General features: G+C 41.9%; 1 non-coding gene across 1 annotated transcript; it reads left to right on the top strand.

The window, feature by feature from the left end:
• The first annotated feature begins 14,143 nt into the window (after nucleotides 1-14,143).
• On the top strand, nucleotides 14,144-14,249 carry LOC117274283 (small nucleolar RNA R71). The gene has a single exon (XR_004504380.1). It is a non-coding gene; the product is annotated as a small nucleolar RNA R71 (small nucleolar RNA).
• The last annotated feature ends 12,130 nt before the right edge of the window (nucleotides 14,250-26,379 follow it).

Here is a 26,379-nt window from a genome sequence, read left to right as displayed (position 1 = left end):
CTTATGCCTTCTCGTGATTGTTCCTGTTCTCTAGCACAGTCACACTTCTTAACAAATACATGAGTGTCTTTGAATAATGTTAAACAATAGAACCCCGACTGCAACACCTTTGCAACTGTCCTATCTCCTCCATGATGGTCCCCATAAGGCGAGGCATGGCAATCTTACACCACTTGTTCCACCTCTTTTTCAGGAATGCACCTCCTCATCAATTGATTAGTGCATTGTCTGTACAAGAATGACTCATCCAAGTAGTAAAAATTCACGTCATGCAGGAACCTCTTCCTAGCCTTGGGCTATATTTGAGGAGGGAAAACTCCACTCACTAAGTAATTCACATAATACACATACCACGGGGTAGGGTCATATGTGATGGCAAAAAGTTTCTCATCGGGGAATGTCTCCTTAATTTGTCCACCTTCTTCTACGTGCTCATGATTTTGCAGCGAGACAGGTGGTCGACCACTTGGTTTTCTGTGCCCTTCCGATCTCGTATTTCTACGTCAAATTCCTGCAATAATAAAACCTAGCACATCAATCTAGCTTTGAATTCATTTTTTGAAAACAGATACCTATTTGTGGCATGATCGGTGTGGATATTAACTTTTCTTCCCACTAAGTAGGCTCGAACTTTCTCGAATGCCCACACAACTGCCAATAACCCCTTTTCGGTGGTGGTGTAATTCAACTGTGTATCATCAAGAGTCTTACTCGCATAGTATATGGAGTAAAATATCTTGTCTTTCTATGGCCTAACACTGATCCAATAGCATGGTCACTTGCATCGCACATAAGTTCAAATGACAAGGACCAATCCGGTGCCATAATAATTGGTGTAGCCACCAACTTCCCCTTGAGCTCATCAAATGCCTTCCAACAGGCCTCATCAAATTTGAATGTCACATCCTTTTCGAGCAACCTACACAAAGGAGTAGCAATCTTAGAAAAAACTTTAATAAAATGTCTATAAAACATGCGTGTCCCGAGAAACTCCGGACACCCCTCACTTAAATGGGTGGAGGCAATTTTGCAACTGCCTCCACCTTCGCCTTATCAACTTCAATGCTGCTCCTTGAGACTCTATGGCCCAGAACAAGACCCTCTTGCACCATGAAGTGGTACTTTTCCCAATTTAGCACCAAATTTGTTTCTTTACAATGTGCCAGCACCTTGGCCAAATTTTTTAAAAAATCATCATAAGAAGACCCAAAGACTGAAAAGTCATCCATCAAGACTTCTACGAATATTTCCACCATATCAGTGCAAAATAGACATCGTGCACCTTTGTAAAGTGTTGGTGCATTGCGCAGACCAAATGGCATTTTCTTAAAAGCATAAGTACCATAAGGGCGTGTGAAAGTCGTCTTCTCTTGATCCTCTGGGGCTATAACAATCTGTGAAAGTCGTCTTCTCTTGATCCTTTGGGGCTATAATAATCTGGTTGTACCCCGAATATCCATCAATGAAGTAGTAGTACTCATGTACAGCCAACCTATCCAATATTTGGTCAATGAATGGAAATGGGAAGTGATCCTTGCAAGTTGCTTTGTTGAGCCTTCTATAATCAATGTATACTCTCCACCCCGTCATAGTGAGAGTAGGAATTAGCTCATTTTTCTCATTCTCTACAATAGTTATCTCGCCCTTTTTAGGAACACATTGCACTGGACTCACCCAATTACTATCAGAAATAGAGAAGATGATACTTGCATCAAGCCACTTAATTACTTCCTTCTTCACGACCTCCTTCATAATGGGATTCAACCTCCTTTGATGCTCAAAACTTGGGAGGTGCCCATCTTCCATAAAACATTTATGCATGCAAAAAGATGGACTGATTCCCTTAATATCAACAATTGTCCACCCAATAGCTCTTTTGTGTTCACGAAGCACTCTTAATTAGCAGCTTTTCTTTTTGCAAGGTAGTCAAGCTAGATGAGATAATCACTGGCAATGTTTCAGTACTTCCCAAGTAGGCATAGCGCAGGTGCACTGGTAGAGGCTTGAGTTCTAGTTTTGGCTTAACTCCCCATATCTTCTAAGCCCATGAACATACTTGCAAGCCATGTTGAGGACTTTCTCAATCTCTTCCACCAAATCGTCTTCTCTTTCTTCTTTATCCCCTAATAAAGCTCATTCAAGGGGGTCTGTACGGCTCATATAAGGCATCACTGAGGTCACATAATTTTCTACCACAAAAATCATTGATATCTCTTCATATGGACTAGCAATTCGAGTGCTTTATAAACATTGAAGACCTCTACTCGATCACCCACTCTCATTGTCATTTTCCCTTCACATCCATCAATAATATCTCGGCCCGTGGCTAGGAATGGACACTCCAAAATAAATGGGACTTCCTTATCAGGCTCATAATCCAAGATAATGAAATCGGCAGGGAACATGAAAGAACCCACTTGGACTAACACATCTTCAATCACGCCTTCTGGACTAGCAATGGATCCATCTGCCAATTGCAGTATCACTGTAGTAGGTCGTGGCTCACCCAAACCTAATTGCTTGAGCACAGATAGCAGCATCAATTGATGCTTGCTCCGAGATCACACAAGGCTCACCCAACTGTGTGATTACCAATCGAGATCTGACTAGTAAAACTCCCTGGATCCTTTAACTTCTGAGGTAGCTTGCTTTGAATTCGTGAACTACATTCTTCCGTGAGTGCCACAGTTTTGAACTTGGCTAACCTAATTTTATTTGCCACTATGTCTTTGACATATTTTTCATATTCGGGCACTTCCTACTAGATATCTACCAATGGGATATTTATTTGTACTTGCTTCAAAATGTCCGGGAATTTTTTGTAGGCAGCATTGTTGGTACACCCTATATTTTCATACGTAAAAATATGTCGTAAGCAAACTAATGTAGGACCAAAAATGAGATAATATTTAAAAGTATATAAAGTAAGTTAATCATGTTACCTCTGAGGTTACAAATATTGAAGATCATGAACAGCAAGTACAAATAGGGTTGGACGGTTCAGAAGCGAAAGCAATTGAAGAAAATAATGTTTCGTCGAAAGTCGACAAGTTGGGAATGTTATACCATGTACCTTTGGGGTGAGACTAGGGTGCTTAACATGATAAGGAGATTATGTTATGATTTATATTAGTCGTATGACATCCGTGTGTTATGTTTTGAAGTCAAGCGAGTTGTGGAACAAAAGTCGATGAAAGTCATCACAAGTTACATTCATAAGTTTTACTGAAACTTTGGGTCAAATGTAACTGCAATTTTCTCCCAATATACTTAGAGTTATGGGGTGTTCCACCCATCAAATTAAAGATCTATGAGTCTATTTTCCAACGCATTAAACCATTTGTCAATACGACATCGGAGTAGAGAGATATGTGCATTTTTGCGATACTGCGCAAGCTGCTAGGTGACAAGTAGGTGTGACACCTACTTGCTTAAATGAGAGCCCAAAAATGGGCCATTTTGGGTCGTCCAAAGAGGCCTTTTAAAGGCCTATTTTCTTCATATAATAGAATTAAAATAGAGCATAATAACCAGACATAAGCTCTGCAAAAATCCTCCCAAAAATTTCCCACAAACCCTAATTGATTTTCTCTCCCTTTCAAGTTCTAATTGGAGGTAAAACCTAGAGTTTGAAGAACCAAGATAGGAGCTGAGTTATCCAACAAATAAGATGATTTTACTGCTCTCTTTCATCCATTTTTTCTGCTATAAATTCATGGTAAGTCGTTCTATACTTGTAAGAACTCACGGGACGGTGATCGGAAGCCGTGAGTTCGAGTTATTCACTTGTAGCGGACTATTTTGTGGACTGTTTTGTGTTGCTGTTGGGCTGCGTGTTTTACTACTATTTTGTGGAGTTTTTGAGGAGGAAGGGGGTGTAGAAACACCACATAAATGTAGGGTGGTGGGCTGGTCGTTCGTTATAACATTTCTGGGTCGTTTGACACTACTATGGTGGTCGTTTTGTGTATGAAGAGATTGGAGTGTGTTGGGCTGTTTTGTAGTATTTGATGGCGTATATAGGGCTGGAAAATGATGTATATATGTTGTTATTGTTCTGTTCTTGTATTGTTGGTGTTATCTTGAATTTGGAGGAAGTAAGGATTATAGGGGAGATGCTGCCCGTTTTAATACAAAATAAGCTTGTCGTTCGTTGTGCGATAGTTGTACCTTTCGTAACTTAACGATAGTATTATTATCATTCTTGTAGATTAAGGTGCGAAGAGGTGAGTTCAACTTAGTGATTGGAAAGATTGTGATAAGGTATGTTAAGGCTAAGCCCTTCCTTTATTTTGGCATGATCTCGTAGTTACATGTGTTAATAATGAGACATAAAGAGAAGTTTGTATTCATGAATTTATTTACATTATTCTAGTCTCATAAGTTACAATATTATTCCTTATCGAGACTTCATATTCAGTTTAGTTTTGTCTTTATTCAATCAAGAGAGCAGAGGGTCTCTATATATATATAGTATTATAGTATTTGCACCACCATCGAGCTATAATCGGTGGGCAGGCCCCTATTGGGCGACCTCTGATCAGATGGTAAGTTTTATACCAAGCCTACTATGGCCGAGCACCTATGAGCGAGCCCAGAATGGCCAAGATACAGAGCCTAGTATGGCCGAGTGCCTATGAGAGAGCATACTACGACGGAGCAGTTACACGTTCTGAGCCCTATAGGGCCAGACATTTATTTTACTTACTATATTGAGAGAGTTGATGCAGTATCAGCAGGTAAGTATATCTCCAGATCATCTTTGACTTCCAGTTAATTTCAGTTATCATATTATCAGTTTAGTTTCAACTTTCAGTTATTTTATTGCCTTATATACTCGGTACATTATTTTGTACTGATGTCCCTTTTCTGGGGGTGCTGCATTTCATGCGTGCAGGTTCAGACAGACAGACGGGTAGACCTCCTCAGTAGGTGTTTCCCGAGTTCAGCCTGATCGGTAAGCTCCACGTCTTTCGGAGTTGCCAGGTCTAGAGTTTTGTGTACATCTTATGTATATCTATATATATGTTATGGGTAGGTCGGGGCCCTGTTTCGATCACAGTACATCTATCAGTAGAGGCTTGTAGACATATCCTGTTGGTTAGTGCAGTATGTTGGGTTTGTAGGCCTGGTATGTATAATTTGGTGGTTTGTCAGTTGTAGTAGCTATGACGGCCTTGTCGGCCTAGCTTTATATTGATGTTTAGTTAGCGCTAGTTTCCATTCAGTTTTATATTTTGCTTTGCAAATTGTCTTGCAAGGTGTCCCCATGGCCAAAGTATGACATTATATGTTCAGAGTCCCTTAGTCGCAATTTGGTACGCTGGGTTAGGTGAGGCACCAGGTGCTGGTCTCGCTCCTAGGTTCGGGGCGTGACAAACTTGGTATCAGAGCAGTTTTGTCCTAGGGAGTCTACAAGTCGTGTCTAGTAGGGTCTTGTTTATAGATTTGTTGTGCACCATATTATATAAGCAGGGAACTACAGGGCATTTAGGAGTTGGTTACCCTTCTTTGAAATCTAAACCGTGCTATAGAACTGAGTTATAGGAAATTTGAATTAAACTTATGTGTTGGTGTTTGCATGCACAGATGACGATGACTAGGAAGACTACGGCTAGCGAGAGGAGAGATACAGCAGCAGGTGAGGGGACCAGCAGGGTACTCCCAGTAGATGGGGCCCAGCCTGAGGCCCAAGGCGAGACCCCTACTCAGCCATTACCGGCTCCTCCACCAACTGCGGAGATTCCTAGGGATACCGCACATCTAGTTCCCCCTCCACTTCCATCAGATCAGGACTTGAGAAGTGCGGTGCATTTGTTGACACGGTTGGTGGCTACCCAGTAACAGGCTAGGGCATTAGCTAGTGCAGGAACTTCTGAGGGGTCTGGGAGTTCAAGGGTCCGAGAGTTTATTGCTTTGAGTCCTCCAGAGTTCACGGGGACAAATCAAAGGGAGGACCCACAGGATTTCATAGATCAGCTTTACAGGATCTTTCGTGTTATGCATGCCACGGAGAAAGAGGCAGTTAAGCTATCAGCTTTTTGACTCCGAGATATAGCCATCTTTTGGAACGAGGGATGGGAGAGGTCCAGGGGACGTGATGCACCTCCAGCTATTTGGGAGAATTTTTTAGATGCCTTCCTTGACCAGTACTTACCACGGGAGATCCGACAGGCTCGAGTCGATCAGTTTCTAGCCCTCAAGCTGGGTAATATGAGTGTTCGAGAGTATAGTCTCCGTTTTGACTCATTGGCCAGATATGCACCATCCATAGTTGCTACTATGCGGGACAGGATTCACAGGTTTATGGTAGGGTTAGCCCCAGAGTTAACCAAGGCATGTGCCACCACTGCATTGCAGGATAGTATGGATATCTCCCGGATTCAGGCATTGGCCCAGAATATCGAAAGGGGCAGGCGTCGGCAGCAGGGTACAGAGAGGGCTGAGCAAGGGCAACGTAAGAGGATGAGATTTCCTAGGTCTCAGGAGCAATCTCAGGGTAGTTATAGGACCCAGTACTTCGGACGGCCACCTAAGCCTCCGCCACCTCAGTTACAGGGTTACAGGTATGACCGCTATACTCAGTCAGGACCAGGTGAGAGCTCACGGGCGTCGGGTTTGTAGCGACAGCGAGGTTCTATGCAGACATGGTCATTTCCGCCGCGGTGTGACATCTTTGGTAGAGGACACTTGGGCCAATGCCGAGCAGTTTCAAATGCTTGTTATACATGTGGGCATCCGGGGCATATGATGAGAGATTGCCCAAATAGAGATTCTAGGGGAATGGCACAACCAGCGAGTTCAGCAACAGGATCATCTATGTCTGTGCATCCTTCAGGGTGCGAGTCTTAGTCTTCGGCTGGTAGAGGTCGAGGCAGAGGTAAAGGTTCCAGTTCAGGTGGTAATCAGAACTGCATCTATGCTTTAGCGGGTCGACAGGACTAGGAGTCTTCACCAGACATTGCGATAGGCATATTGACCATTTGCTCTCACGATGCTTATGCTTTGATAGACCCAGGATCTACTTTATCGTATATTACCCCATTTGTCGCAAGGACGTTTGGTATAGTGCCTGAAATACTAAGTGATCCTTTTGTGGTATCTACACCTGTCGGAGAATTGATTATTGCTAGACGGGTTTACCGAGGTTGTACGGTGACAATTTGTAGTCGTCAGACCTCAACTGACCTAGTTGAGCTAGAGATGATGGATTTTGATGCTATCATGGGCATGGACTGGTTGGCAGCTTGCTATGCCACAGTTGATTACCGAGCAAAGGCATCCAGATTTCATTTTCCGGGTGAGCCAGTCCTTGAATGGGTAGGTAATACAGCAACACCCAGAGGTAGGTTTATTTCCTATCTGAAGGCGAGGAAAATGATCGCAAAAGGGAGCATTTATCATATTGTGCGAGTTAGAGATGCAGATGCTGAGATACCTACACTTCAGTCTATTCCCGTAGTCAAAGAGTATGCAGATGTGTTTCCAGATGAGCTTCCAGGTATTCCTCCAGAGCGAGAGATTGATTTTAGCATCGATTTGCTTCCAGGAACTCAACCAATATCCGTCCCTCCGTATAGAATGGCACCTGGCGAATTGAAGGAGTTGAAGGAGCAGTTAAAAGATTTGTTAGAGAAAGGTTACATTAGGCCCAGTACCTCACCTTGGGGTGCACCAGTACTATTTTTGCGGAAGAAAGACGACTCGCTGAGGATGTGTATCGATTATAGGCAGCTGAACAAGGTAACTATTAAGAATAAGTATCCACTTCCAAGGATTGATGACTTGTTTGATCAGTTGCAGGGGGCTAGATGCTTTTCAAAGATAGATTTGAGGTCGGGGTACCACCAGGTCAGAGTTTGGGAAAAAGATATTCCGAAGACAGCCTTCAGGACCCGCTTCGAGTTCCTTGTCATGTCCTTCGAGTTGACTAATGCACCCGTCGTATATATCGACTTGATGAATAACCTATTCAAGCCATTTTTAGATCTGTTCGTGATAGTATTTATTGATGATATTCTAGTTTATTCCCGTTCAGAGGATGAGCATGCGGACTACCTGCGAGCGGTACTCCAAACCCTCCGTGATCGTAGGTTGTATGCTAAGTTTTCTAAATGTGAGTTCTGGTTGAAGTCTGTAGCATTCTTGGGGCATATTGTATCAGATGAAGGTATAAAGGTGGACACTCAGAAGATTGAGGCCGTGTAATCTTGTCCTAGATCTACCTCTCCGACAGAGGTTCGTAGCTTTCTAGGCTTAGCAGGATACTACCGGAGGTTCGTAGAGGGTTTTTCCTCCCTTTCGGCACCATTGACGAAGTTGACGCAGAAAGAAACTAAGTTTCAATGGACGGAGGCTTGCGAGTGGAGTTTCCAAGAGCTTAAGAATAGGTTGACCTCAGCGCCAGTTCTAACACTTCCAGAGGGTCTAGAGGGTTATGTCGTGTATTGTGATGCATCAGGTGTCGGGTTAGGATGTGTCCTGATGCAACATGGGAAGGTAATTGCGTATGCTTCAAGGCAGTTGAGGAAGCACGAGAGAAATTATCCGACCCACGACCTCGAGTTAGCTGCGGTTGTCCATGCACTTAAGATATTGAGGCATTATTTATATGGTGTTCATGTTGATGTATTTACAGATCATAAAAGCCTACAATATATCTTCAAGCAGAAAGAGTTGAATTTGCGACAAAGGCGATGGCTTGAGTTATTGAAAGATTACGATGTTAACATTCTCTACCATCTAGGGAAAGCTAATGTTGTAGCAGATGCCTTAAGTCGCCGATCTATGGGTAGCTTAGCACATGTAGAGGCCGAGAAAAGATAATTAGCTAGAGAGATTCATCAATTGGCTTCGTTGGGGGTTCGGTTAGTAGATTCTGAGGATGGTGGAGTTGTAATCCAAAACACTGCAAAATCATCCCTCATAGCTGAAGTCAAGGAAAGGCAGTACGAGGACCCAGAGTTGGTCGAGTTGAGAGAGCGAGTTCCGCAGCAGAAGAAGCCATTGTTAGAGCTCAAGGGAGATGGGGTTCTCAGATACAAGGGTCGTTTGTGTGTTCCAGATGTAGCAGGGCTACGAGACAGGATTATGTCAGAGGCACATTATTCATGGTATTCCATCCACCCTGGATCGACGAAGATGTATCATGACATTAAGGATATGTACTGGTGGAATGATATGAAGAAGAACATTGCTGAGTTTGTCGCCCAATGTACTAGTTGCCAGCAAGTGAAGGTAGAACACCAGAAGCCCGGAGGGCTAATGCAGACTATAGAGATCCCGACATGGAAATGGGAGGCGATAAACATGGACTTTATCATGGGTTTACCTCGTTCTAATCGTAAGTTCGATTCCATATGGGTGATAGTCGATAGGCTCACGAAATCAGCTCACTTCCTACCGGTCAGATCTACATATACAGCAGAAGATTATGCAAAGTTATATATTAAGGAGATAGTGCGGCTACACGGAGTACCAGTTTCTATTATATCTGACCGTGGGGCTCAGTTTACAGCACATTTTTGGAGGTCATTTCAGAGAGGTCTAGGGACTCAGGTGAATCTCAGCACAGCTTTTCATCCACAGACTGATGGACAAGCCGAGCGCACAATTCAGACGCTCGAGGATATGTTACGAGTATGTGTGTTGGATTTTAAAAGAAGTTGGGATGAACATCTACCTCTTGTCGAGTTTGCATATAATAACAGTTACCACTCCAGTATTCAGATGGCTCCGTACGAGGCTTTGTATGGGCGTAAGTGCAGATCTCCTATAGGGTGGTTTGATGTTGGGGAATCTGGGTTATATGGGCCAGACCTGGTTCAACAGGCCATAGAGAAAGTAAAGCTTATCCGGGAGCGACTGTTGACAGCTCAGAGTCGTCAGAAGTCATATTCTGACGTGCGGCGACGAGACTTAGAGTTCAGGATTAATGACTGGGTATTCTTAAAGGTATCACCTATGAAGGGCGTGATGAGGTTTGGCAAGAAAGGCAAGCTTAGCCCACGGTATATTGGGCCTTATAGGATCATTCGGAGAGTGGGCCAAGTAGCTTATGAGTTAGAGTTGCCCTCAGAATTGGAGTCTGTCCATCCGGTTTTTCACGTATCTATGCTACGGAAGTGCATTGGCGATCCTACCCGAGTGGTGCCCACGGATGATGTACAGATTACAGAGGACTTGTCATACGAGGAAATTCCAGTTGCCATCCTAGACCGACAAATCCGCAATCTACGAAATAAGGAGGTAGCTTCCGTAAAGGTTTTATGGAGGAGCAAGAATGTAGAAGAGATGACGTGGGAATCGGAGGAAGAAATGAAGTCTAAATACCCCCACCTATTTCAAACTGAAGATATGGTTCGAGATGGGACGCTACAACATAGCTCTATGTAGGCTAGCAGGTCATCAGGTAAGCTTTTATTTTTCACTTTCAATATTTATGATTTACGGTCGGTGAGGCAAATTGCTGCTATTTATAAAGATTGGCCATATGTGGCATGCATAGTATGTTTCTGGCTACGTGCAGGTTGGTTTTAACCTAGTGTACGAAGGATACTTTGGCAAAATTTTCCAAAGTCTCTAAGAGTAAACATTCGAGGACGAATGTTCCCAAGGGGGGAGTGATGTTACACCCTATATTTTCGTACGTAAAAATGCGTCGTAAGCAAACTAATGTAGGACCAAAAATGAGATAATATTTAAAAGTATATAAAGTAAGTTAATCATGTTACCTCTGAGGTTACAAATATTGAAGATCATGAACAACAAGTACAAAGAGGGTTGGACGGTTCAGAAGCTAAAGCAATTGAAGAAAATAATATTTCGTCGAAAGTCGACAAGTTGGGAATGTTATAACATATACCTTTGGGGTGAGACTAGGGTGCTTAACATGATAAGGAGATTATGTTATGATTTATATTAGTCGTATGACATCCGTGTGTTATGTTTTGAAGTCAAGCGAGTTGTGGAACAAAAGTCGATGAAAGTCATCACAAGTTACATTCATAAGTTTTACTGAAACTTTGGGTCAAATGTAACTGCAATTTTCTCCCAATATACTTAGAGTTATGGGGTGTTCCACCCATCAAATTAAAGATCTATGAGTCTATTTTCCAACGCATTAAACCATTTGTCAATACGACATCGGAGTAGAGAGATATGTGCATTTTTGCGATACTGCGCAAGCTGCTAGGTGACAAGTAGGTGTGTCACCTACTTGCTTAAATGAAAGCCCAAAAATGGGCCATTTCGGGTCGTCCAAAGAGGCCTTTTAAGGGCCTATTTTCTTCATATATTAGACTTAAAATAGAGCATAATAACCAGACATAAGCTCTGCAAAGAATCCTCCCAAAAATTTCCCACAAACCCTAATTGATTTTCTCTCCCTTTCAAGTTCCAATTGGAGGTAAAACCTAGAGTTTGAAGAACCAAGATAGGAGCTGAGTTATCCAACAAATAAGGTGAGTTTACTTCTCTCTTTCATCCATTTTTTCTTCTGTAAATTCATGGTAAGTCGTTCTATACTTGTAAGAACTCACGGGACGGTGATCGGAAGCCGTGAGTTCGAGTTATTCACTTGTAGCGGACTGTTTTGTGGACTGTCTTGTGTTGCTGTTGGGTTGCGTGTTTTACTACTATTTTGTGGAGTTTTGGAGGAGGAAGGGGGTGTAGAAACACCATATAAATGTAGGGTGGTGGTCTGGTCATTCGTCATAACATTTTCGGGTCGTTTGACACTACTACGGTGGTCGTTTTGTGTATGAAGAGATTGGGGTGTGTTGGGCTGTTTTGTAGTATTTGATGGCGTATATAGGGCTGGAAAATGATGTATATATGTTGTTATTGTTTTGTTCTTGTATTGTTGGTGTTATCTTGAATTTGGAGGAAGTAAGGATTATAGGGGAGATGCTGCCCGTTTTAATACAAAATAAGCTTGTCGTTCGTTGTGCGATAGTTGTACCTTTCATAACTTAACGATAGTATTATTATCATTCTTGTAGATTAAGGTGCGAAGAGGTGAGTTCAACTTGGTGATTGGAAAGATTGTGATAAGGTATGTTAAGGCTAAGCCCTTCCTTTATTTTGGCATGATCTCGTAGCTACATGTGTTAATAATGAGACATAAAGAGAAGTTTGTATTCATGAATTTATTCACATTATTCTAGTCTCATAAGTTACAATATTATTCCTTATCGAGACTTCATATTCAGTTTAGTTTTGTCTTTATTCAGTCAAGAGAGCAGAGGGTCTATATATATATATATATATATATATATATATATATACAGTATTATAGTATTTGCACCACCATCGAGCTATAATCGGTGGGCAGGCCCCTATTGGGCGACCTCTGATCAGATGGTAAGTTATATACCAAGCCTATTGTGGCCGAGCGCCTATGAGCGAGCCCAGAATGTCCAAGATACAGAGCCTAGTATGGCCGAGCGCCTATGAGAGAGCATACTATGGCGGAGCAGTTACACGTTCTGAGCCCTATAGGGCCAGACATTTATTTTACTTACTATATTGAGAGAATTGAGTCAGTATCAGCAGGTAAGTATATCTCCAGATCATCTTTGACTCCTAGTTAATTTCAGTTATCATATTATCAGTTCAGTTTTAGCTTTCAATTATTTTATTGCCTTACATACTCGGTACATTATTTCGTACTGACGTCCCTTTTCTGGGGGCGCTGCATTTCATGCGTGCAGGTTCAGACAGACAGACGGGTAGACCTCCTCAGTAGGTGTTTCCAGAGTTCAGCCTGATCGGTAAGCTCCACATCTTTCGGAGTTGCCAGGTCTAGAGTTTTGTGTACATCTTATGTATATCTGTATATATGTTATGGGTAGGTCGGGGCCCTGTTTTGATCACAGTACATCTATCAATAGAGGCTTGTAGACATATCCTATTGGTTAGTGCAGTATGTTGGGTTTGTAGGCCTGGTATGTATAATTTGGTGGTTTGTCAGCTGTAGTAGCTATGACGGCCTTGTCGGCCTAGCTTTATATTGATGTTTAGTTAGCGCTAGTTTCCATTCAATTTTATATTTTGCTTCGCAAATTGTCTTGCAAGGTGGCCCCATGGCCAAAGTATGACATTATATGTTCAGAGTCCCTTAGTCGCAATTTGGTACGCCAGGTTAGGTGAGGCACCGGGTGCTGGTCTCACTCCTAGGTTCGGGGCGTGACAATTGTCTTTCACTTTCTGTAATATCTGCGAGAAAAGGGAGTGGTGGCTTAGCCACTATAGATGATGATGGCTTTGCCACCGCCTCTTTAGCTGGCCTTTATGCTAAAATCTCTTTTGGTACCTCATCTTCCATGTTGACCGAGTTTTCAACAAAAGTGACTTGTTTTCTCTTTTTGGAGGGCACTTCCACAAACTCTCTTCTATTTCACAATGTCACATAATTAACATGAGCTTTAGGATTTGCCTCGGTATCACTTGGAAGGGCCCCAGCTGGCCGAGTATTTTGGGAATTAGCAAGTTTCCCCATTTGTCGCTTTAGATTCCGAATGGCTGCTGAGTGGGCTGCTGCTTGGGCCTAATGGTTAGCCATTATCTTCTTTAGCATCTCCTCAATATTTATCATTGGGTTTGTTTATTGTTCAGCCTGTGGTTGTGGTCTATATTATTGTGAGGAGCTTGTGGCCTATATTGATTCTGAGTACCTTGATTCCCACCTCATGAAAAGTTTGGGTGGTTCCTCCAATTTAAATTATAGGGGTTCCCATACTGATTTTCCTAGCCTTGATTTGCACTACCCACAAAGCATACAGACTCTGCATTTGCTGGGCATATATCACTCGTGTGACCCTCTCCACAAACTTCACAAAATGCATGAACTTGTTGCATATTGAGAACCATGGCCATATTATTGAAATGGTTGGCCAATATAGCAACTTGTGCCGATAATACAGAAACAACATCTAGCTCAAGGACCCTTGTAGTTTTGTGGACTATATGTCTGCCCATTTCTCCTAGTCTATCATGATTACTTTTGGAGACTTTGTTCAACAATGCATAAATCTCATCAAAGTTTTTCTCCAACACCTTACCACCGGCTGCAGCATCTACCACGATCTTAATCTCTAGGTGCAGCCCTTCTATGAAGGTATGAGCCAGCACTTCATTGGTTTGATTGTGGTGAGGACAATCTCGAAGCAGCCCCTTGAACCTCTCCCAAGCAGAATATAAGGACTCGCCCTCCTTCTGTTTAAAAGTGACTATTTCACTTATGATCATTACAGTTTTACCTGAAGGGAAAAATCGTGCGAAGAATTTACGTGCTAGATCATTCCATGATGTAATAGAGTTAGCTGGTTCCACCTTCAACCATCTCTTCACTTCGCCCAATAGAGAGAAAGGAATAGTGTGAGCCTCACATAGTCCGGTGTGAATCCATTTGTGATATAAGTATCACTGACCTCCAAGAAGTTCAGAATGTGTTGCTGTGGATCCTCATGTGGTACATGAATTGCCCGTTTGAATGAAACGGCTGGATCATGCTCTGTTTCAGCTCAAAGGACCCAGTGATTCTAGGATTCACGATTCCAGATGTGGCATTAGCAATGCTATGCATCGCAATTTCCTGCACTGCCAAAGGTTACCCATCTGCCATCTCCACAGGCAGTTGAACAAGTGCCTGAAGATTATCTGTATCCCTTTCTTCTCTCAACCTTCTGTGAAATGTTCTCTCATGTTCTGGGTCAAAGCCTTGAAGTCTATCTTGGCGTTGATCCTTCGCATTCAAACAAAGTTCCTGAGAGCAAAGCAACCAATAAGAAACGTTATACTTGACAAAATAAATGATAAAAGCTAAAGCTAGTAAAGTAGTCAATATTCAAGTCCTCGATAATGGCGCCAAAAACTTGTTGCTCCCAGTTGCACACGCAATTATACGTGGTCAAAAAGTAATATAATGATGAGTAGAGTGTTGAACCCGCAAAGACTTATGTTTAACTACCGACTAATTTCACTCAAATTGTTATTCAGTGGAGTCAATCAAGGTTGAGTTGTGTGATTTATAGCTAAGCAGTAAATGTACAATTAACTAATTTAGCAAGCATAATGTAGTTATGTAGAGAATTCAATAGAGATGAACATTCCAGGGTTGTGATCGATTCACCAGTTCTATTGTGTTCTTACTAACTCTCCATTTCATGCAATTCGCTTATGGTTGCTAATTAATCGAGCAAAGTGTACTCATACCATTCTCCCGAATTTCTACTTGCATGTCCAAAATAGATTAACACATATATTCCTATGTAATTAATCTATCAAGAACACATTAAGATCACAATATTCAATTAAGCATGATGATTAAGTATATTCCAATCCTAATTACAAATACGCCCCCACTTTAGAGTTAAGATCATGCCCTCTTCAATTCTCCTCTAATCTAAACATTGCTTTCCCAAGCATAATTCAGATAGTTGATGCAACATGACAGTTGGCCAGACAATTAAGCAATTAAACATATAATTAAAGAATCAACCATGTAATAGCGAATTATAATCAAGGAGAAGTTAATGTCAAACAATAATATTCATGGCTAAATCACAACTCCAGAACTAATGGGTCTTATCCACTCATGATAGTATTAAAAAATTTCACAAGTGTTCAATTGTTGAAAATACTAAGAATAATGATGAAAAACTGAGAATCCTTGCTAATGAGTGTTCCGTGCTTGTATTTTGCTCTCAAAGTGGTGTCTCCCCTTCTAAAGTAGGTTTAAAAAACTTTTTTATATGAGTTGGGGTCGTGTAGGGCTGAAAAAACCTTGCCCGAGCGAAATAGAAAAATTCCCGCCCCAGCGTCCAGGGCAGTGAGATGCCCTGGCATTGCGTTGGTCTGAGTGCCCAAAAATTTTCACTTTTGCCTTTTGCGCCCCAGGCAGCGCGACGCGTTGGCCTGGGTGCTAGCTGGGCAATTTTCTTCTTTTCTCCTCTTTTCGCGTCAAATCTTGCCCTTTCGTTCCAGATTGCTTTCGAGTAACTCCTACACATAAATATACCATATATTAGAATAAATAGCTATATTACATATACAAATCCATGAAATTCGAGTAAAATGATGAACATTCCATGGTTGTGATTGATTCACACATTTTATTGTGTTCTAACTAACTCATATTTTCATGCAATTCGTTTATGGTTGCTAATTAATCGAGCAAAGTGTACTTGTAATATTCTCCCGAATTACTATTCTCCTGTCCTAAATAGATTAACACTTATATTCCTATGGAATTAATGTATCAAGAATGCATTAAGATCACGATATTAAATTAAGTTTGGTGATTAGCTATATTGCTATCATAGCGACAAATCCGCCCCCACTTTAGAGTTAAGATCATGACCTCTTTAATTCTTCTCTAATCTAAACGTAGCTTTCCCAAGCATAATTCAGATAGTTGATAGAACTTGACTGTTGGCCAGACAATAAAGCTAAAAACATAATTGAAAAAATAACTATGTAATACCGAATTATAATCAAGGAGAAGTTAATGTCAAACAACAATATTCATGGATAAATCACAACCCCATAACTAATGGATCTTAGCCACTCATGACAGTATTAAACAATTTCACAAGTGTTCAATTGTTAGAAATACTAAGAATAATGAAGAAAAGCTTAGAATCCTTGCTCCCGAGTGTTCCGTGCTTGTATTTTGCTCTCAAAGTGGCGTCTCCCCATCCAAAGTAGGTTTAGATTTATTTTTATACGAGTTGGGGTAGTGTAGGGCCGAAAAAACCTTTTCCCGTGCGAAATAGTAAAATTCCCACTCCAGCGTCCAGGATAGCGCGACGCGCTGGGCCGAGTGCTCAAAATTTTACTTTTGTCTTTTGTGCCCCAGGCAGCGCGATGCGCTAGCCTGGGCAATTTTCTTATTTTCTCCTCTTTTCACTTCAAATATTTTCGTTCCACATTACTTTTGGATGACTCCTACACATAAAAATACCATAAATTAGCATAAATCATTATATTACACATACAAATCCATGAAATTTGAGTAATATGTGAGGCGACATGCATATATATATATATATATATATATATATATATATATATATATATATATATAGAGAGAGAGAGAGAGAGAGAGAGAGAGAGAGAGAGACATACTTTAAGCTAAATATCATTGCCCAAGTCTGAAATGATGGAAATGGGCATGCCGTGCATGCGGGTAACCTCTCGGATATAATCTGAGCCAACCGCTCTGAAGAATAGGATGTCATCACCGGAATGAAGTGTGCGGACATAGTCAACTGGTCCACAATAACCCAAACTACGTCATACTTCCTCAAGGTCCGTCGCCTACCACAAAGTCTATGGTGATGCGCTCCCATTTCCACTCCGGTATCTCCAATCTTTGAGTCAACCCACCCAGTTTCTGATGTTCATACTTCACCTGTTGACAATTCAAACACCGAGAGACATGTCCAACAATGTCTTTCTTCATCTTCCGACACCAATAGTGCTGCTTCAAGTCACGATACATCTTCATGACACTTTGGTGAATGGAATACTGTGAATTGTGAGCATCCTCAAGGATCAACTCCATCAACCCATCAACATTTGGAACACAAATATGGCCTTGAAGCCACAAAACACCATCATCTCTAATCACGAACATTTTAGCACCACCTGTTGCACCGTGTTTTTCAATACCAACAAGTGCGGATCATCAAACTGGCGAGCCTTGATGCGCTTCAACAACAATAACGGTGCCACAACACAAGCGAGAACCCCCCTGCTAGGCTCCAAGATATCCAGCCTCACGAATCGATTGGCTAAAGCCTGAACATCCATGACTAATGGCCTCTCAACTGCCATTAAAAATGCCAAACTTCTCATGCTCTCTACCTTCTTGCTCAAGGCATCAGCCACCGCAGTGGCCTTCCCGGATGATATAATATGGTGATATCATAGTCTTTCAATAACTCTAACCATCTCCACTGCCGCAAATTAAGATCCTTCTGTTTGAATAGATGCTGGAGACTCCGATGGTCGGCATAGACATCATATAGAATGCCATATAGATAGTGCCTCCAAATCTTGAGCGCATGAACAATGGCTGCCAACTCCAAATCATGCACAGGGTAATTCTTCTCATAAACCTTCAACTGACAAGATGCGTAGACAATCACCCTACCATTCTGCATCAATATCATTCCAAGCTCAATACACAATGCATCACAATACACAGTGTAAGATCTCAAACTTATGGGCAACACCAACACTGCAGCTGTAGTCAAAGCAGTCTTGAGCTTCTGGAAGCTCGCCTCACACTCGTCGGACCATCTGAAGAGCACCATTCTGCGTCAACTTGTTCAATAGGGCTGAGATAGATGAAAATCCCTCTACAAACCGGTGGTAGTGTCCTGCCTAACCCAAGAAGCTTCGAATCTCTGTAGCTGAAGTAGGTCTAGGCCAGCTTTGAACTGCCTTAATCTTCTCATGAGCCATTTTGATACCCTCGAAAGACACGACATGACCCAAAAAGGCAACTAACTCTAACCAGAACTCACACTTCAAAAAGTTGGCATATAGTTGACGATCCTTCAAAGTCTGAAGCACAATCCGTAGGTGCTGCTCATGCTCCTCTCTACTGCGAGAATAAACCAGAATATCATCAATGAAGACAATGAGGAAGGTATCCAAATAAGGCTATAACACTCAGTTCATCAAATCCATAAAGGCTACTAGAGAATTAGTCAAGCCAAATGACATCACCAAAAACTCGTAATGATCATATCGAGTCCTAAAAGTTGTCTTAGGGACATCTGATGCCCTAATCTTCACCTGATCGTAGCCAGATATAAAATCAATCTTAGAAAACACCTTGGCACCCTAAAGCTGGTCAAATATATCATTAATCCTTGGCAGCAGATACTCATTCTTGATACTACCTTGTTCAACTATCGATAATCTATGGACATTCTCATCGATCAGTCCTTTTTCTTAAAAAAACAACACCGGTGCACCCCAAGGTGAAACACTAGGTCTAATGAATCCCTTGTCAAGAAAATCTTACAACTGGTCGTTTAATTCTTTCAACTCAGTTAGAGCCATACTGTATGGTGGAATAGAAAAAGGCTGAGTGCTCGGAGCCAAATCAATGTAAAAGTCGATATCCCTGTCGGGTGGCATACCCAGCAAATCTGTAGGAAACACCTCAAGAAACTCACTCGAAATCGGTACCGAGTCCATAGAAGGAACCTCCATACTAGAATTACGAATATAAGCAAAATATGCTAAACACCCCTTCTCAACCAATCGACGAGCCTTCTAATATGAAACCACCCTGCTAATGGATGACTAGGGGTCCCTCTCCATTCTAATCTAGGCAACCCCAAGATAATCCAAGATAGTGTGATACAGGGACAACTAATTCATACCAAGAATGACCTCAAAATCCACCATATTCAACAACAAAATATCAACTAGTGTATCAAAACTATTAATAGTAACAACACAAGACCGATACACCCGATCGACTACTATAGAATCTCCAACCGGTGTAGACACAGAAATAGGAACATCAAGAGAATCACACGGCATACTCAAATGCGAAGCAAAATATGAAGACACATAAGAATATGTAGAACTCAGATCAAATAACATGGAAGCATTTCTATGACAGACTGAGATAATACTTGTAATAACTGCATCGGACCACTCCTCCTCATGTCTAGCTAGAAATGCATAACAATGGGGTTGAGCCCTACTGACTGGCCCCCAGCTCGGACTACCTGACCCTCGCCTCTAGCTGGATGAGTGGGTGGTGAAGCAACCAGTGCCGGAATCATGGCATGAGTACCATTCCGAGTCATACTGCTCTAAAATATGGGACAAAAATTTCTAATATGACCCACGTATCCACACTCAAAGCATCCTCTCACCGGCGTGGCTGCTGAATCTGAGACTGACCCTGATGACCTGAATAACCATTGTAATAGCTCTGAATCGGTGGTGCACTACTGAGAGCTAAAGGTGCACTTCATGCAAGCTGGTTGGATCGAGGTCCATGAGCATGATGACTACCTAAAGTATCATGCGTGACCTGTAGAGCTTACAAAACCGGCCAGATAGGATGGCCTCTACCAAAAGAACCCCTGCCCACAGACGAGGCACCACTGAATCCTTCAAAATGACGTGGTCTCTTGTCAGAGGTCGTCTCCCTAGCCTGGCTTCTGATGCTCTCGATCCTCCTGGCGATCTCTACTACCCGAGTAAAAGAAATCTCATCCTTGGTCTCTCTGGCCATCTGAAGTTTGATGCCATAGATAAGATCATCTATGAACATCTGCACCTTCTCCCTCTCAGTAGGGATCATGATAGCTGTATGACGTGACAAATCCACAAATCTAATCACATACTGAGTAATTGTCATACTACCCTGTTGAAGGTGCTCGAACTGACTACGAAACTCCTCTCTCTAAGTGAAGGAAATGAACTTCTCCAAGAACAACTGCAAGAACTGAGCCCATGTGAGAGGAGGTGAACCTGCTGGCCTGCCCTACACATACACCTCCCACCACCTCTTGGCAGAACCATGCATCTGAAACACTATGAAATCAACTCTATTAGACTCCACTATCCCCATGTTGTGCAAAATCTCATAGGAACAGTCCAAAAAGTCTTGGGGTCCTCAGAAGGTGTACCACTAAAGTGAGGAGGATACAACTTGGTGAACCTTTCCAACATCTTCAGCCCCTCAACTGACATTGCGGGTCTCTCCCCGGGCTTTCTTGCAACAATATACTAAACCACCCCAACTGGTAGAACTGCTGGGGTCTGATAACTATGAGCCATCTGCTCCGGAGTATGAGTAGTAGGAGTTTGAACTCCTACCACGGCCTGAGAAACGGTTGGTGCCACAGGAAACACACTGGCATGAACCACTCTCCATCAAGCCAACCATGAGGAATAAGGCGTCCTAAAGCACTGGGGTAGCAATGAACCCCTCTGATATCTGAGCCGGTCCCACTGGGTCAACCTGATCCAGAATCTCATCATCCAGCTCTATCTAAGGCTCGACAATAAGTGGTGTTGCGCCTGCTCTAGGCTAAGCTCTGTCTCTACCTTGGCCTCTGCCTGTCACGACCCAACTGGAGGGTCATGACTAGTACCCGGGCCATACTTGCCGAGTACCAACGTACATTTTATCTAACCTTCCTTATTATCTTTAAGGGCCAACAAGATCAATATAAATAGTAGACATGGATCATGAACATCCAACAATGAAAGATAATGTCATGAACATACATAACATGGGACGACAAGACTGTCAAGAAACTATATATAAGGTACGAGCTACCATGATGCCATGAAAGACTATACAACAAAAATCAGCCGACAAGGCATTCTAAACCATACATAAGTCGACACCTGTCTATGAGCCTCTAAAAGAACATAAATGCTACAACATTGCCAGAACAGGGCCCCGACATACCCATAATGTCTATAACAAAAATGCATACCAAGACCACGGCAAGTCCGGAGAAGGGATCTCGCCAATAACCGCTGAACCGGATAGCCTACTGTGATGGGGGAGCTGCATCTACCCATCTATCAGGACCTGCAGCACGACATGCAGCGTCCACAAATAAAAAGGACGTCAGTACGAATAAAGTACTGAGTATGTAAGGCAGGAAAGCATAAGTGAGAACAGTAATGTAAACAGGGATAGAGAATATACAACCTGTGACATCTGGGTACCTCTGAGGGCTACTGACATGAAATACATGATACATACATATATATACATAAACTTTTAAAACATACGCCTTTGTGGGCATCACCATCATCATATCGTACCCGGCCATAATAGGCTCGGTAAAACGTACCCGGCCATCATAGGGCTCGGTAGAATCGTACCCGGCCACGTGGAGCTCGGTAAAACCCAACTGATCAGTGGTTGCACAATAGGTGCCATACCCGGCCGACTATAGCGCGGCTCGGTAGAGTAAAATAGATACATATATATGATGCATGCTGGACTCATTGGAATCACATTTTGAACCTTTCGGAGTGACGTAAGGTCGGTATCCTTCGTACATGTTATTAGGATTAACTCTTCATCAAGAATCTTATAAGAATAAGGAACTACCAACAACATTGATAATATAAGAATAAGAGAAGTAACATCAATATCAATCGTTTCATAAGAAGGGCAGCAATGTAAGTACTGCTAGCTTCTAAGAGTAGAGTATCTTTGGGAGCTCGTTCATTACATTATGTACAATCGGAGTCGTGCAAAAGAATGAAGGGGATAGCCTCACATACCTTGTATATACTGCCCAACCTCAAGCTATGCAAATGTCACGACTCCTTAGTCTACAATAAGACAAATGACACTATCATTATCGTTTAAGCGTCGTAACTATTATGTATCGACCACAACCTATTTTACGATGAAACGGACAGCACCTCCCCTATTTATATGACTTCCCACAAGTCAATACAATCACCAAACAGCCCAAACAACATCATTAATAATCATATTGAGCCTCCAAAATAGTCCACCAACCAACAACATTACTACCAAGCCTTTCGATATATATTTCACAAGTTCTAGCTTCAACAACTTAGCTGCAACTTGGATAATCTTAAATATATATAGAGTAAGAGGTTCCTTACCTTTAAATAGAAATAACAACTCCAATTTGACCTTAATTTTCCACGAAATATCCCTTCAATTCTGCCACAAGAACAAGGAAGCGAAACTAGCAATTAATTCGGGTTTTTCGGCACTAGAATTACTTTAGAAGACTTGAAATCACCTAGGGTTGATATTAAAAACTTGAAGGTGTATTTACAGAACATAAAACACTTAAAAAAACCTCCCACACGAGCTGGAACAACACAAAAATCAGCAACAACAAGAAGAACAAGAAACTTACTAGCGCCACGGGATTCCTGACATTTGATTTGTGTTGTTTGCCCTTTGTTTGGGTCTTGGATCATGAGAGAACCTTGAGAGACTGTTTTTAGGGTTATAAGGTCTGAATATACTGAAAAGTAATGACTTAAAATGGGGTTGAGGTATCTTATATATGTCCATATGTCTTAAACCGCCTTTGTGGGCCCCATAGAGAGCTGTTTGGCACACTCTCGCGAAAATACGAATATCTCTCTATTCCGAGATCGTATCAACGAACGGTTTAATGTGTTGGAAACTAGACTCATAGATCTTCAATTTGATAGGTATATCACCCCATAATTCCAAGTACATTGGGAGAAAAATGTAGTAACATTTGACCTAAAGTTTAAGTAAAATTATAAACGTAAGTTGCGACAACTTTTATCGACTTTTGCTTTATAACTCGCTTGACTTCAAGACTTATGATACGGATATTATATGATTCAAATAAATTAAAACATGACCTCTTGGGACAATTAATCACCTCTAGTGTTACCCGAAAATACGGGTTACAACATCCTTGATTCATTTAACTTCTAATACTTGTTAACCACTCTTATACACCCTTGTATCGTTTAAGACCAATAGGATTAACTTCTTATCATCTCAAAGATAATCTCTTCTTCGATTTACGTTGACTAACTTACGACGTGATCTAAGGTACGCAAATGTGGGTTGTAACACCCTCTCCCCCTTAGGAACATTCGTCCTCGAATGTAAGGGTTTATGGGGTGTCTAACTCATCGTGGATTCCGACGGAGATTTTTGGCTGAGTTTCCCCTATAAAATGGACACTAGCCAAACTTGCAAGCAGTTAAACCCAACCTATGGCCTTACAAGACTATACAAAGCATTATGGATATGTACATTATCTGCATATCACCATTTTGTATTTAAAAAAAAGAGTATTCACAAGCTATTGCTTACCTCATAGAGCTGTTTCACCTTATAATGCGTCCTTCTTTTCCCCGGCATCCTCGTTATCTTCACTCTGGAATAGGTAAGGGTATTTAGACTTCATCTCCTCTTCTGCTTCCCATGTCATTTCTTCTATATTCTTGTTCCTCCATAATACTTTCACGGAAGCTACATCCTTTGTTCTCAGCTTGCGGACTTGTCGATCTAATATAGCCACTGGCACTTCATCATATGATAGATCCTTTGTAACTTGTACATCTTTGATAGGGACGACCCGAGAAGGGTCTCCAATACATTTCCTCAACATAGATACATGGAATACCGGGTGGACAAATTCCAATTCAGATGGCAATTCTAACTCGTAAGCAACCTGTCCAATTCGTCGAAGAATTTTGTACGGCCCAATATACCGCGGACTCAACTTACCCTTCTTCCCAAAACGCATAACACCCTTCATCAGCGAGATCTTCAGTAAAACCCAATCACCAACCTCAAATTCCAGATCACGACGCTGGACATCGGAATAAGACTTTTGCCTGCTTTGTGCCGTCCTCAGTCGCTCTTGTATCACTTTCACCTTCTCAATGGCTTGGTGAATCAAATCTGGCCCATATAATTCTGTCTCACCGACTTCAAACCATCCAACTGGTGATCTACATCTTCTCCCATATAGTGCCTCATACGGGGCCATTTTAATACTGGAATGGTAGCTATTATTGTAGGCAAATTCTATAAGTGCCAGATGGTCATCCCAATTCCCTTGAAATCTAGAACACATGCTCGTAGCATATCTTCAAGCGTCTAGATGGTACGTTCAGCCTGTCCGTCAGTCTGCGGATGGAATGCAGTACTGAGATTTACTTGTGTACCTAAACCCTTCTGAAAAGACCTCCAAAAGTTAGTCGTAAATTGAGCTCCTTGGTCTGATATAATAGATACCGGCACACCATGAAGCCTAACAATCTCCTTGATATACAACTTCGCATAATCTTCAGCCGTGTAAGTTGTCTTAACTGGCAAAAAATGGGCAGATTTTGTAAGTCGATCAACTATCACCCAGATGGAGTCAAACTTATGATAAGAGCGAGGTAATCCAATAATGAAGTCTATATTAATCACCTCCCATTTCCAGGTCGGAATCTCTATATTCTGAATCAATCCACTAGGTTTCTGATGCTCGATCTTTACTTGTTGACAATTAGGACACTGGGCTACAAATTCTGCAATAGACTTTTTCATGTTATCCCACCAATACTGCTTCTTAACGTCATGATACATCTTTGTCGAGCCAGGATGGATAGAATATCGAGACTGATGAATCTCAATCATAATCTTCTCTCGCAACCCTGCCACACTAGGCACACATAATCGGCCCTGGTATCTCAGTGTCCCATCTCCTCCGATCTTGAAAGCTGTAATCTTACACTGCTGAATTCCCTCTCTCAATCTTACTAAGGTAGGATCTTCATATTGCCGTGCTTTTACCTCGGCTACCAAAGATGATTCTGCTGTATTCTGTACAGTAACACCTCCGTCATCAGAGTCCAACAATCTGATTCTCATATTGGCCAGCTGGTGAAGCTCTTTGGTCAACCCTTGTCTACCTGCCTCAATATGTATTAAGCTTCCCATTGACTTACGGCTGAGAGCGTCTGCCACAACATTGGCTTTACCGGGATGGTACAATATCTCGACATCGTAGTCTTTCAGTAATTCAAGCCACCTACACTGCCTCAAATTCAACTCCTTCTGCTTGAAGATGTATTGTAAACTTTTGTGATCTGTGTAGATGTCAACATGGACGCCGTATAAGTAGTGCCGCCATATCTTCAAAGCATATATTACTGCAGCCAATTCCAAATCATGAGTCGGGTAATTCTTTTCATGCTTCTTCAATTGTCTTGATGCATAAGCAATCACCTTCCCACGTTGCATCAATACGCACCCCAAACCTATACCTGAGGCATCACAATATACCACATAACCTTCTGTTCCTTCTGGGAGAGTGAGCACTGGCGCGGATGTCAATCGATTCTTTAGCTCCTGAAAACTATGTTCACAAGCATCAGACCACTGGAACTTGGTAGCTTTCTGTGTTAACTTAGTCAATGGTGCTGATATAGAGGAAAACCCTTCTACAAACCGCCTATAATATCCTGCTAGCCCCAGGAAGCTGCGGACTTCTGACGGTGTTGTAGGTCTCGGCCAATTCTTCACTGCATCGATCTTCTGAGTGTCGACACTAATACCCTCATCAGATATCACATGGCCAAGGAATGCTACTGAGTTCAGCCAGAATTCACATTTAGAGAGCTTAGCATATAACTTATGATCCTGAAGGGTCTGTAATACTATCCGCAAGTGGCCCGCATGTTCCGCCTCCGAACGAGAATACACCAGAATGTCATCAATGAATACGATCACGAACACATCAAGATAGGGCCTGAATACACTATTCATGAGATCCATAAAAGCTGCTGGGGCATTTGTTAGCCCGAACGACATCACCAAGAACTCAAAATGCCCAT

Source organism: Nicotiana tomentosiformis, chromosome 8, assembly GCF_000390325.3.
Source record: "Nicotiana tomentosiformis chromosome 8, ASM39032v3, whole genome shotgun sequence".
Classification (NCBI taxonomy): Eukaryota; Viridiplantae; Streptophyta; class Magnoliopsida; order Solanales; family Solanaceae; genus Nicotiana; species Nicotiana tomentosiformis.
Note: the sequence above shows the minus strand (reverse complement) of the source record. Positions and strands in the feature narration are given on the sequence as shown.